Below are 12,462 nucleotides of genomic sequence, written 5' to 3'. Positions count from 1 at the left end.
TTAACCCTTAAAATCGTATTAAAAACGCGAGCGTAGCGAGCGCGAATTTTTTTTTTTATACAAAAAAAAATTAGAGAGGCTATGTCATGGACATAGCCGCAGTGGTTTACGTGAAATTTTGGTGTGGATATCTAATGCGAAAGCCGAAGGCCGAGCTCCATGTAGGGCCGAAGGCCCGAAGCGTCCAGGATGTCAGTGCTTAATCACAGAACAATGGTATCAGTGTCTAAATGCGAAAGCCGAAGGCCGAGGTCCGCTTAGGGCCGAAGGCCCGAAGCGTCCGTCGTAGTAGTAGTCGCTCGGTAGGGTGCCCAGAATGCCACCTTTATCAAAGTAGGCTTAACTTTAAAAGTTAAAAACGCGAGCGTAGCGAGCGCGAATTTTTTTGATAGAAAAAATTGAGAGAGGCTATGTCAGGGACACCGCCGCAATGGTTGAATTTTGGTATGGATATCTAATGCGAAAGCCGAAGGCCGAGCTCCTCGTAGGGCCGAAGGCCCGAAGCGTCCTGGATGTCAGTGCTTAATCACAGAACAATAGTATAAGTGTCTAAGTGCGAAGGCCGAAGGCCGAGCTCCGCGTAGGGCGGAAGGCCGAAGCGTCCAGGCTGTCAGTGCTTAAACACAGAACAATAGTATTAATGTAGGTTAATGTGTGTGCTGGGCTCTCCAGTATCCGCTGATGCACCACAGTACTTACCGTCGAGCGCGTCTGTCGTGCGAATCCGCTGAGCGGTCAACCGCTCTTCGCACTGCGTGAACGTCTCCGATTCTTCCTCAGATTCCTGAGACCGTGCTACCTTGTAACCTCAATACGTTGCGAGAATTTCGCGAAAAATTCGTTTTTTTTCGGAAAGGTATGGTAACGCGTTTAAAATGCAAGTCCCAAATTGTTTGACATTTACAAAGACTTAATACCTGTTTAAAATTTAAAAACTTTCGCGTTTCGAACACATATTAACTCACATTTATAGACGGGCCTATCTCGAAATTTATTTTATTACCTTTATTTACCGACGTTTCGACACAGGTTTCACTGGTCATGGTCGCGGCTAACTGATGTCCCAACAAAATGTCAAAACAGAGATTTGTGCAACTACCCGACGAAAAGTGTATGAAAAAGTTTGGGGTAGACATCATATTTTAAACCACCCACTTCACATAATGTTAATTATTGTCAATAAACCCGCGATAGACCCGTCTATAAATGTGATTTAATATGTATTTGCAAAGACGTTTGACATTGACTAAGAAAAATGTTGTTTTTTTACAAAGTACATACCTACACAAAAAAAAAGTTTACACCACTTTCTTAAGTTAGCGCCATAAGATTCAGGTGCAAACATAACTTAATTGAGTGTAGTGGCCACCCCCCTTTTAGGGGTTGAATTTTTCTAGCCTAAAATAGGGCCAGGGAGTTTCTTGACAGATTAGTAAAGTTTGCATCAAAATCCGTTCAGCCGTTTTCACGTGATGCGCGGTCAAATAAACAGATAAACAGATAAACAGATAAACAGACAAACAGACAAACAGACAAAAATTCTAAAAACGGTTGGAACGTGTTCTGTTATCGATTCTAAGTATCCCCAACCAACTTTTTTTCGAATATCTTCCATGTACAGACTTTCGACCCTCTTCAGCTTTATTATATGTATAGATGTATAGATATGGGGTGTCGCATGGGAAAATGAAGGGTTGACCCTTAAATGCATAGTGTTGCCAAATGTCTACAAAGCATTCGACAGCTCACAGATTAAGGGTTAAACAAATTCTATTTGTTCCTATATATTATTTCAATAGTAAAACTAATAAATTTTCCGAATCATTACATAAATTTACGCAGTATTTTAATTTATAAAAATTACATTTGTTTAAAGACGAAATGTCGGAAAACTTGAAGTTGATGATTTTTAGTATGTCATTTTGGGCAAATTTTTCGGTGTTTGTAATTATTTTATATTTAAAAACTTTATTATAGGTATATCACAAATAGTGTACCTTTCTAATGGTAGTAAAAAAATTCATATATCTATTACTGAAAATTACATATTTACATAAATATGATTTAGCCAATTCAACTTCTAACACTGATTTCGCAGTAAAAATCGAAGTTATATTTTTTTTTACTATTTTTCCTAGAATCGGCAAACAAATATGTGATACATATATTAATTTCGGGCAAAAAGAAAAAGTCATGCATTTAAGGGTTAAGTGCAAGATATTGGCGTGAGGTGTGTGCTAATCTAATAGTATTTAGAAGGCGTTTGGCCGGCTCTTATAAATTCATTAGGGTTAGTTTAAGTTTAATTTAAGTTTAGTTGTTAACAACGAATAAAATATTATTCGTTATTAATAAATAACGAATTATATTATTTATTTCACTTTGGCATTTTTTAAATCTTGACTAACAGATAGGTAAGCGTATCGATAGGTAGGATAAAATGTTGTAGGTACATTTTAATGTTGAAATAATTATTAATTCATAAACTAGTTTCAAATTGAAGAACAAACGCTTATAGGACTATATTTTTTATATTTTCTAGGAAATAGTTGTATCTTTATTCTAGCTAGAAACCAATGTGTCTAATTGTATATTTCAAAATCTTCATACAATCGCAAAAAGCTAAAATAAATATGAACAAGGATAATAAGGTAGCATCGGTTAAGGGTAACAAGGTAGCGACGGTCATTTTCTTTTAAGAACCGGACCAATTAAGAAACTAATTGGTGACCCCTCTGTTAAATGTTAACGTTTTCTTGAGGGATACCTATTGTAGATATAAACTGAGTAGGTATTAGATAAATAAAACGAATGACATAAAAAAATAACTTTATTATTCAGCAAACAATACAAAGTTTATTTTATTTCCAAGCAGATCTACTAGGTATTCGGCCAGGAAATCATATCACAATATTATTCAGAATAAATTCATAAAAACACATTAAAATTGCCTACAAAATTATGCCTACTCACTCGCGAAAATTTCCTTTAAATTGTATTAAGTTATGCCCTTATAGATGATTTTAGCGGTTTCAGATCAGAATAATCAGAAATCGTAAATCAAATCATGAACTAACCCGTACAGTAACCATCAGATATATCGGAGCGGCTAAGGCGTTCACAAATATCTGAACACGCCTCTATTAGTGTACGGCCTGAGTGGACGCTCGAGTTGGGCGTGCAGCGGGGCGGGGCGTGCGGCGTGCATGTTAAACAAATGCAAGCTTATAGGAGCGGCCTTAGTGCACGCTGCTCACATCACGCGTGAGCCCACAGCCACGCTGCACGCCCCGCCGAACGCTCCGCTTCGAGCGTCCACTCAGACCTTAAGCTTTGGATTCCTCCGAAAACGGTGCCGTCATATGACGGCCGTCATATAGCGGCCGCAAAAGACGGCAGTCTTTACGGTGGCGACATGTGGAAAGTACCACGGCGTCATAACACACCGTCATCCACCAAGGTCAAAGCGGCAAATTTGAAAAATGTAGGCGCGATGGGATAACGTCCCATAGAAATTCTGAATTTCGCGCCTTTTCCTACTGACAAGATTTGCTTGATCATCTATAATTTACTTGGAGGATGAAATATCATCAGAAGAGGAAAATAATCGTAGTACGGAATCATTTATTCAAATCTCGTGTCATTTATTCAAAATGGCGTCACCGCTATCTAATAAAACGTTCACGAAACTATCGACAAGGTCATGGCGGCCGTCATCTTACGTTACGTTGACAATCAACGTAACATAACGCCGTCTTGGAAACCGCGCCATCTTGTTTACATAGACAACGTTCTAGTGACGTCAGTCAACGCTATATAGCGGCCGTAATATGACGGCACCGTTTTCGGAGGAATACAAAGCTTAAGGCGTTCACAAATATCTGAAACACGCCTCTATTGTCAGGGCGTTAGAGTGCGTGTTCAGATATTGTGAGCACCTTGGCCGCTCCAATATATCTGATGGCGACTGTACATCGCATTATTGCGACTGAAAATTTGTTGTTATACATATAATACATATTTTTTATTAAGTTATCAGACAACATTTTCATACATTGTAAATAAGACATTGAATTATAAAAAAACTGTTATTAAGTATGATTTAGACTTAGTTGGTCTGAATGTTTACTTTTTCTTAACAACATTACAAAATATGTATGACACCTGCCGCTTTTAACTGTTTCCACAACACAAAATAAGCATTATATTTCCGGCATCTTTAGATTCTTAAAGGTACTAGACATAATAAATGGGGTTCCAAAAATACAAATGATAAGTGTAACGGTTGTTGTCTCAAATAATACAATATTTTCTTATGATATACTAAACTTACTCTAAATGTCCGGTTGCACAAACGATTCTAGATAAACGCATAGGATTGCTATATTTTACTTACTATATTAACACATTCAGTGCCGAAAACCCGACTATCGGGTATTTTATGATTTCGTTCCCAGCCCAGACGACCCGATAGTCGGGATCGTGGTACTACAGCTCTATATGACGAAATTTTTGTGGCCTGGTGCGGATGTCTTGTTTGGCTGGGTGGCAATGAATGTGTTTAACTGTTTAGTTCAAAAATAAGTTCATAATTGGTCTAAGCGGAACTTGGCGTTTAGGTTGTGTTTTTAGTAAAATAAAGATTATTTATAGTGAAATTGTATTGTAATGTTGAAAATATTTTATCGAAGCAAAAATACTTTAAAGTTGAGTGGCTGTTCTTTTTAACCGACTTCAAAACCAAGAAGGGGAGGTTCTGTATTCGGTTATGGCTATTTATTTTCTTCTATCCAATTTCTTTTCACCACACCAGCTCGGAAAGGCTTACTTTGCACTTCAAAAACCGATAGCAAAGTTGCATTTTATTCACATGTGAGGCAAAGTAATCAAATGCAAATTTTGAGTCGTTTGCTGGTTGAATTGACTTTTATATAATAAAATATTAATGACATTCATTTGGATTTGATTTGGTTTGTTTTAGTTTGATATCTTACAGTTAATATTTGCTTCGGGTTGGTGTGGTGAATAATTTTGTGTTTCACTCGGGGGCAAATTTTGTTTAACCCTCGTGCTTTGAAACCCTCGCAACGCTCAAGATTCAAGTTTGGAATCTTTCGCTTGCTCGGGTATCAATATTAGCACGAGCGGTTAAACAACAACTTTGCCCCCTTGTAAAACAAATATTGTTGAATTACAATTTCTAGCAACAGAAACTAGTACTAGAATATGCTACTTCAATGTTCACGTAATTTAAGCATTTCGATTTTCGTTTTAAAATGAGAGTGCACCGTCGATTGTATGGAAGCGGGGTTTTCGTCATCTGATTCGTGTGACTCTACGATAAGTTTGTACCGTCGGTGCAAGCGGACGTCCTATGTCTAATTCAGTCTGACTGTACATCATCGAATGGTGAGTTTGGCGAGCAATAGCTCCGTAACTCACGAGGAGTTTTGATGGTAACTTTTACATGACAATAGTTAGGGCCAGTTGCACCAACCACATTTGACAGACTGATCAACATCACTCGGCAGAGAACTATAAAAATTCCCATACAATAAAATTTAGCGAACGCTTTAACGGTGACAGGCGGTTTGGTGCAACCACTGACAATCCAACCTCTAGACTGAGCTTAGGCCAATTCTTTCATGAAACCGATGCTGCCAAAAATACGGGGGTGCGGGGGGACGAGGTGAGCGAATCCCGTGCCGTGATTGGTCCGTTCAAAGACACGGACCAATCACGGCACGGGATTGACTCGAAGATGGAGTAACGCTACCGTATGTGTGGCAGAGGGGGTAGCGCGACTATGCTATGTCTAGAGGTTGGATTGTCTGTGGGTGCAACCGACCCTTAGTGAAGCGTAGGACAAAAATTCGACATAACACGAAGATTTTTGTCGTTTCGTCACATTTGTCTGCTTTTCGTCATGTAAGATCTTACATATATCAGCAGGCCTATTATGGTAGTATTAGCGCTTAGAGCAACCGCTACCATGATATGCCTGCACGGAAATAATAATTAAAACCTAAACTAAAAACAAGTCTTTAGCTCGGTTACGAGATAGTTAATTTATTTCGAATTCGCAACCTTTGTGGCTTCAGGCACCGTGGCCAACATGCCAATCGCTAACGCTCCGTAGCGAACGAAACGCAACTGTCACTGTCACACTAATATGGAAGAGTGATAGAGACACAAAGCGTTTCGATGACGAAGCGATAGCGATCGTCACCTTGGCTAGGCCGCCTGCGCTTTGTGTGAGCGTTGGTATTTGATTGGGTAACGCATATATAGATTATTATTCAAATATTTTGTTTTTCTTTCGAATATTCTGTGTACCTCTAGCATTATAGCAGTTCAGAATCTGAACTTCAGATAGCACAGACTTTTTAAATTAGTTTTTTCAATAGCATCAAACACGAAACTGTATGTGGTATTGGTGGTCAACGATATTATAACTCCAGATAGGTTAAACGCGTTCCAAAATTGAAGCGCTTATTCTTATTTTTATTTGGAGCCTATAATGTCCCACTGCTGGGCAAAGCCCCCCCCCCCCCACTTTCCTCCCCCTTTAGTCGCGCCTACACGCTATAGCTGTACACGTGCACACTGAAGAGACAAGTTAAACGTGTGTAACAAAAAATAAATGGTATGCGAAAATTAATAAACAAAAACTCCATTCGTAGGTAATGAAATAAATATGGAAGTATTGTTTGTGCTCCTCATGTATGAGTATAACCTAGCTATAGTGATATCATTGACGGTGGTTAGTTTTTTGTCAGTGGCATCGAAGACTACACCGTTTTGGCTCGCGCTGTAACCATGTTCCCCCACAGCGTGGTGTGGGATTCTCAACCGTTATCTTCAGGAAAATATCCGCTATTACTAACCCTTGGGAGGATTATCGATATATTTGTTTTTCTATTAAGCTCATATCAAAGAGAATATAACCACTACGTTTTAAGAGCCGGGAGTTACTAGCGCGATGAGACAACCGGTTGGGGTGGCGACGCCCTATCGTTGTAGGCGGGCGTCGAGCGAGTACGCGCGTTAAACCGTAAAGCTAACTTAGCCCCACTTGGGCCATCCCACTAACCCGGGGTTAACCAGTTAAACCGTTAACCCAGTGTCAAATTGTACTGGTAACCATGGTAACTCCAGGTTTAACCGGTTCGGGAGGAGCGAGTCCCACATACCACCCCATCCCTAACGGGCCTCCGCAGCCTGGGGGTGAGATACGTAAAAATGTATTTACCCCTGCGAGAAAAAAAAAGTTTAACCGTTTAACCCCGGGCATAGAGAAAAAAATACATAGATTGCTCACACCATACACATGTTTTGATACCAAAAAGACTATTAATTTCAGTGTCTACATCTAGCATCGAGTAGCGGAACTATCAGTACTGCTACTTGACAATAGATGTAGCACCGACCGGAAAGTCTTATGTTGTTGAGCATAAGACTTTCCGGTCGGTGCTACATCTATTGTCAAGTAGCAGTACTGATAGTTCCGCTACTTCGCGCACTCTTGTCTTACTATATTTCTCTATGCCTCGGGGTTAGTGGAATGGTGCAAGTGGCCCTTAAGAGCCAACAGGAGCTAAGATTTAAATATTTTAGGTAAATATACCCGTCTCGCTAACGGAAGCGGCTCCTAAAACTAGTGCAATAAGGACAAGGCGAAAAATCCTGCGTAAAAATATCAAAAATCGAGGTTTCGTACTCGACTGTTTCCTCCTCCAAAACTTAACCAATCGTAACCAAATTTGGAAATCTAAATGACTATGACATTATCTGTGTCGGACCGTTTTGCTTTTTTGACTAATTGATGTCAGTTTTGAATAGCACGCCTCTCATTGCGGCATAGTCAATTAGGCCATTTTGGCCATTTTTGAAGGGCTCTAGCGCCTTAAAAAACAAAAATATCAAAAAAAGCAAAACGGTCCGACACAGATATTGACAATATTAATCTGTGTTGAAAAAGTCATTGCTCTAGCTTCAAAACCCACGGAGGAAACAGTCGAGTACGTTTGTATGGAGAAACAGGGATCGGATACCGGTATTTTTTGTATGGGAACGGAAACGGTATTTTTTCGTTCTTTGTTAATTACTTCATTTCTAATTGGGCAATCTAATAATACGAAGTCGTAACCTAAAAACACAACTGAGTCCTACATTTCGAATATAAAATAATTCGAAAAATATGGTTATTTCTAAGTTTTTGCAAAAAACCGGTTCCGATCCCTGTGGAGAAATGACCACTCCTGTTGGCTCTTAACCTTATGTGGTGCAGATAGTGGCTTGCTACATGGTTCCTGGTACCATGTCGTCCTGGCGGCGCGTGTGGAAGCACTCGTAGCCGTACTTGATGATGTACCGGAAGCGCGCGTCGGAGACCAGCTCCGCCAGCTCGCGCGCCGTCAGGATGTCTTCAGCCGGCGGAAGTAGCAGCTCCAGGTCGCCACCTGTGAAATCAATTATGAAAAAGCGGCCAAGTGCGAGTCGGACTCGCCCATGAAGGGTTCCGTATTTAGGCGATTTATGACGTATAAAAAAAAACTACTTACTAGATCTCGTTCAAACCAATTTTCGGTGGAAGTTTACATGGTAATGTACATCATATATTTTTTTTAGTTTTATCATTCTCTTATTTTAGAAGTTACAGGGGGGGGGACACACATTTTACCACTTTGGAAGTGTCTCTCGCGCAAACTATTCAGTTTAGAAAAAAATGATATTAGAAACCTCAATATCATTTTTGAAGACCTATCCATAGATACCCCACACGTATGGGTTTGATGAAAAAAAAATTTTTGAGTTTCAGTTCGAAGTATGGGGAACCCCAAAAATTTATTGTTTTTTTTCTATTTTTGTGTGAAAATCTTAATGCGGTTCACAGAATACATCTACTTACCAAGTTTCAACAGTATAGTTCTTATAGTTTCGGAGAAAAGTGGCTGTGACATACGGACGGACAGACAGACGGACAGACAGACATGAGGAATCTATAAGGGTTCCGTTTTTTGCCATTTGGCTACGGAACCCTAAAAACCGGACAAGTGCGAGTCAGACTCGCCCTCCGAGGATTTCGTACTTTTTAGTATTTGTTGTTATAGCGGCAACAGAAATACATCATCTGTGAAAATTTCAACTGTCTAGCTATCACTGTTCATGAGATACAGCCTGGTTACAGACGGACGGACGGACAGACGGACAGTGGAGTCTTAGTAATAGGGCCCCATTTTTACCCTTTGGGTACGAAAATTATATTAATATCTGTTGTTTAAATAATTTGAACCTACCTAAACCAAAAAGAATAGATAGTATAGAGGGGTCCTGTCATAGTAAATTTTGTAGTCACAGTAAATTTACTGCCATCTATCGACACAGGACTAAAACTCAAAATGAAAACGTATAAAACTATCAAAAAAATGCATATATATGGTGGTATAAATGATTTTATTATTTTTATATCATTTTTACCCATGTTCTGTCACTGATACTTGTGGTAAAATTGTTAAATATCAAACGGTGTCGTCAACGCCATCTACCCGAGAATAAGCCAAAGGTGTGCGCGCCATCTATGCGAGAATGACTTTTCTTGATTTCCGAGGCACGTTTTTTCCTTAGACTTTATTCATCTTATACGGAGTTATATATATCTTTGCCTTAACTAAAGCTTTGGATTCCTCCGAAAATGGTGCCGTCATATTACGGCCGTAATATAGCGGTGAATGACGGCACTAGAACGTTGTCTATGTAAACAAGATGGCGCGGTTTCCTAGACGGCGTTGATTGTCAACGTAACGAAATAAAGCGGTGCCGTCATTTGGATGACGGCCGCCATGACCTTGTCGATAGTTTCGTGAACGTTTTATTAGATAGCGGTGACGCCATTTTCAATAAATGACACGAAATTTGAATAAATGATTCCGTACTACGATTATTTTCCTCTTTTGATGATATTTCATCCTCCAAGTAAATTATAGATGGTCAAGCAAATCTTGTCAGTAGATAAAGGCGCGAAATTCAAATTTTCTATGGGACTATATCCCTTCGCGCCAACATTTTTCAAATTTGCCACTTTGACCTTGGTGGCTGACGGTGTGTTATGACGCCGTGGTACTTTCCACATGTTGTCACCGTAAAGACGGCCGTCTTTTGCGGCCGCTATATGACGGCACCGTTTTCGGAGGAATCCAAAGCTTTAAGTAAATATTTACTTGTATCATAGGTATATAGAGTTTTTTTTTTTTTTTTTTTTTTTTTTTTTTTTGTGGGGTGGGGCAATCAATTAGCAAGGCAAGTGAAATAAAATCTTGTAATGGTGTGTGAACTAACCCATAAAGTGTACTAGGTGCATGAGGCGGAAGAACATCTTGTCCTGCAGCTCGGCGGCCGGCGCCTCCACGTTCACGGCGTCCCAACAGGAGCGGCGGATGCACGCGCACCACACCTGACAAGTGACAAACAATAGGCTAGATGACAAACTTTTATTTCTGGCCCCAATTTCACCACGGTGACAGGCGCGACAATTGTAAAACATCACTGTTGCTGACGTCACAGGCATCCATGGGCTACGGTTACCGCTTACCATCGGGTGCGCCGTATTCCTGTTTGCCACCATCAGGGTATTATTTAAATAAAACTTTATTATATCGGAAAAAACAGATATTTCTCTTACCAAGATTCTGACACAAGAAACACGACAATTGTCACATAATTCCGACACAGAACTCATTTCCTGTCAAGAATTGCCGACAATTCTTTTAAATCTTGTGACAATTGTCAGAAACTTGGTAAGAGAAATATCTGTTTTTTTTTTTTCAATATAATAAAGTTTTCTTAAACAATACAATGATGGTGGCAAACAGGAATACGGCCCGCCCGATGGTAAGCGGTAACCGTAGCCTATGGATGCCTGTGACGTCAGCAACAGTGATGTTTTACAATTGTCGCACCTGTCACCGAGGTGAAATTGGGGCCTGGTATCAATCAATCAGGTTTGTTTTTAGGATCAAATATCTATATGGGACCCATTGCATTAAAGCAATACAAAAGTCAGAAATGATAGTCAAAGTCCGACAGTCGTACTTCACTCGCGAAACGCCCCTAACTAATCGCTATGTGAACGTGACGTCAAGGTCACTGAGATCGCATCTTGAAGTATGAACAAAACAAGAAAATTGCATTTTTGTCGGTGAAATATTGCGTTTAATAGTTGCTATACAATCTTTTTTTTGGATAAAATGTAAGGAATCGAATGGTATCCTACTTATTTCGTTTTTGAAAGTTAACAAAGGTGTATTATTTCCATATTTTTTTTTTCATATCCACAATATTGTGATAAATTGCTCATTTGCTATCTATTTTACTAGATTTTGTTATAAAATTCAACATGTGTCATCATCCCTATTCACTATTATAAAGTTCATCATTTAATCCTATGGTGTATTAAGCATTTTCATATAAAAGTGTAACATTTCATCATCATCCTGTCCTAGCTGGTTTCGGCTACGGCGACTGGGGTTGTACTAGTTATTGAGAGAAACGATCGTGAGCAATCATGTGGCTGACGTAGCCTATCTTTGCAGTGAATGTCGGACCGTACTCACCGCATGTCAGCACCCCTCCGACAAAATTGTAGTTGATGACCGCAGGCATAGAGAAATATAGTAAGACAAGAGTGCTCACTCCATACATCAGTTCAGACTATTAATATCAGTGTCCACATCTAGCATCGAGTAGCGGAACTATCAGTACTGCTACATCTATTGTCAAGTAGCAGTACTGGTAGTTCCGCTACTCGATGCTAGATGCTAATAGTCTTTTTGGTACTAAAACTGATGTATGGAGTGAGCACTCTATGTATTTTTTTCTCTATGGCGCAGGTGGCCGGGACTTCAACTCGACACGCTTCGCGTCGAGTTCCACTCGCCTCTGGATCGAAGGCTTGCAATTTTTTACTCGCTGTACGCCTCCACTTCGGCCTATCTTGTGCCGAAGTCTCCCAGTGCGATGGTTCAATGTCACATCTCCGCATTCTTTCGAATAACTACCTACTAAAGGGTCATTTCTATTTTCTCTAGTAGGGTCTTTTTAATTTAAGACCGTCTCGAATCTCGAATAGATTTAATCTCGCTTAAAATGAGAATAGGGATGTTGACAATTTTTTGGGAACTGGTTTCATTTTGTAGATAGACACGTAATAATTACAGAAAAAAATATTAAAAAAATATATTCATTAATTTTGAATAAAAAAACATGTATAATAAGTTTCGTGTTTAAATTTCGCGCCTAAACGCTCCAAACTGTCACGTGACCTTGATGACGTAACGGCGTTTTAAACAAACTGCTGTCAGTCATTTTTTTTATTCTTTATATGGCAACTGACAATTTTTTTAAAGCCTTAACACACTACCGCATCGGACAGCGACCTTCTTTCTCGATCTAACTTATAGCTGC

At 39.5% G+C, this 12,462-nt stretch overlaps 1 long non-coding RNA gene across 1 annotated transcript; it reads right to left on the bottom strand.

The window, feature by feature from the left end:
* Positions 1 to 4,986: 4,986 nt before the first annotated feature.
* LOC134655766 (uncharacterized) lies at positions 4,987 to 8,238 on the bottom strand. The gene is made up of 2 exons (XR_010097461.1): positions 8,042 to 8,238; positions 4,987 to 5,081 (listed from the first exon to the last, which is right to left on the bottom strand). It is a non-coding gene; the product is annotated as an uncharacterized LOC134655766 (long non-coding RNA).
* Positions 8,239 to 12,462: the final 4,224 nt, after the last annotated feature.

Source organism: Cydia amplana, chromosome 17, assembly GCF_948474715.1.
Source record: "Cydia amplana chromosome 17, ilCydAmpl1.1, whole genome shotgun sequence".
Classification (NCBI taxonomy): domain Eukaryota; kingdom Metazoa; phylum Arthropoda; class Insecta; order Lepidoptera; family Tortricidae; genus Cydia; species Cydia amplana.
Note: the sequence above shows the minus strand (reverse complement) of the source record. Positions and strands in the feature narration are given on the sequence as shown.